We start from the raw sequence: 2,131 nt of genomic DNA, 5'->3' as shown, positions 1-2,131 counted from the left end.
TGTTGTAACAAGGCCTTGCCTTGATGTTTGCCATTAAGGCATTATTGTTTTTATTCTCTAATTTCTTGAACTATGTAAATGTTATTATTACTAAGACAAGAATATGAAAATTGTAATATTTGATATGTAGTTCAATGGAAAAGAGGACTTTGGAGATTAACGTTTTTGTTTGGCTTGGAGGGATTTTGGATTTATCAGATTATGAGAAGTGAATTAATTTAATTAATTTGGGGGCGTTACAATCCTATTGAGCTAAAACTTTGATCTTTAACATATAGAAGCATTCCAATTCATCATACAATTGAGATGTTTCTATAACTAATTGTTTCTTTCCTCAAGTATAAAATTCTTTATATGCTTAATTTAGAATCAATATATTGGCAAGATGTTTATATTAGTTGTTACTTACAACTTATTTGAAATGCAGGTTTTGCCATTGGGGCTTTGGCTATTTTGGTGAGTTGCTCCTGGTTATACTAAATTTTCAAGAAAAGAAAGCTCATCATGCTTAAAGAAAAATTCTTCAAGTAGAATGGTGGATTAACAGTGGATTAATGTTGAAACAACTCTCTAGACTAGAGAGATCAACTCGGCAATTGATCAAAATATTTAATTCAGAAGAGCTCAAGCAGGCTACCAATAACGATAATGAGAGTAGAATTGTTGGCCGAGGACATTTTGGAATAGTTTACAAGGGAATTCTACCAGAGAACAAGACAGTGGCTATTAAGAAATCCCAAATGGTGGATGAAATTCAAATAGAGCAATTCATCAACGAGGTGGTCACGCTTTCACAGATCAATCACAGGGATGTGGTCAAACTCTTAGGTTGTTGTTTGGAAACTCAAGTCCCTTTACTTGTTTATGAATGCATCACCAATGGCACTCTCTTTGAGCATACAAATAACCAAAGTAAGGCATCTAATATGTCACGGGAAAATCGTTTGCAAATAGCTGCTGAAACTGCTAGAGTATTGTCATATCTGCACTATGCAACATCAATTCCTATCTTCCATAGAGATGTTAAGTCTACAAATATACTCTTAGACGATAATTACACTGCAAAAGTGTCGGACTTTGGAGCATCAAGGTTTGTTCCACTAGACCAAAATCAATTAGCCACAGTGGTACAAGGAACTCTTGGATACTTAGACCCTGAATACATGCTCACAAGCCAGTTGACTGTGAAAAGTGATGTTTATAGCTTCAGAGTACTCCTTGTGGAGTTAATCACCGAAAAGAAGGCGTTGTCATTTGATAGGCCAGAAGAGGAGAGATGCCTGGCTATGTATTTTATTTCTTGTATGAACAGTGATTATTTGAACCAAATCATTGATGAACACATGGTAATTGAAGGAAACACTGAGGAGTTCAAAGAAGTTACTAATCTTGCAAAGAGATGCTTGAGAGTAAAAGGGGTGGAAAGGCCTTATATGAATGAAGCAATGGAACTGGAGGGGTTGATCAGGAAAAAGACATCTAGAAATGATTTGAATTCTGTAGAGATTGAGTACTTGCTTGGTAAGGCATCAACAGGATATGTAGTTGGAGGTTATAAAAGCAACACAACAATAGCTAGGGTTGATAGCATGGCGGAAGATATGCTATTGCATGGTGGGAGGTGATTTGATTGTTTTGTGCTTGTCCACCATGGTAAAAACTTCATTGATGGATTGTTACACCTGTATATAGGTGATTACTTCTTTTAAATTTCTTGTACTTTCTTATGTAAAAATTTGTTAGTGACTCGCTCACTTTTCATTAATCTTGTCCGTTCATATCATTTTGTATCATGTTTTTATTTCTAGACTTATCAAACTACATATAAACAAATAAAATTTACAGAATTTGTTAGTGGGACTCAGTTATGAAATTCTTGTCCGTCCATATGAATTCAATGTCATGACGAAGTACCTCCACAGTGATGATTTGGAGTAACTGATCGTTCAGTTTGGGAGTGAAAGCTCAAGAACATTTGTTATTCAAGATTTGAAGTTTTGTGTTAAGACTTGTAAATCTATTTTGTTGTATAGGCAATGCCTTGTTGTCTCGTATGCCTTTAGGGCTTATTTCTTTTGTAATGTCATCTAATTCATTGAACTTGGAGATGAGTTTAAAGTATCTTGGAAAA

General features: G+C 34.8%; 1 pseudogene; it reads left to right on the top strand.

The window, feature by feature from the left end:
- The first annotated feature begins 554 nt into the window (after nucleotides 1-554).
- LOC145821892 (putative wall-associated receptor kinase-like 16 pseudogene) lies at nucleotides 555-1,625 on the top strand (annotated as a pseudogene).
- Nucleotides 1,626-2,131: the final 506 nt, after the last annotated feature.

The sequence above is a fragment of the Camellia sinensis genome, chromosome 3 (genome assembly GCF_055761805.1).
Source record: "Camellia sinensis isolate YWXY chromosome 3, ASM5576180v1, whole genome shotgun sequence".
In the NCBI taxonomy this organism is placed as follows: domain Eukaryota; kingdom Viridiplantae; phylum Streptophyta; class Magnoliopsida; order Ericales; family Theaceae; genus Camellia; species Camellia sinensis.
Note: the sequence above shows the minus strand (reverse complement) of the source record. Positions and strands in the feature narration are given on the sequence as shown.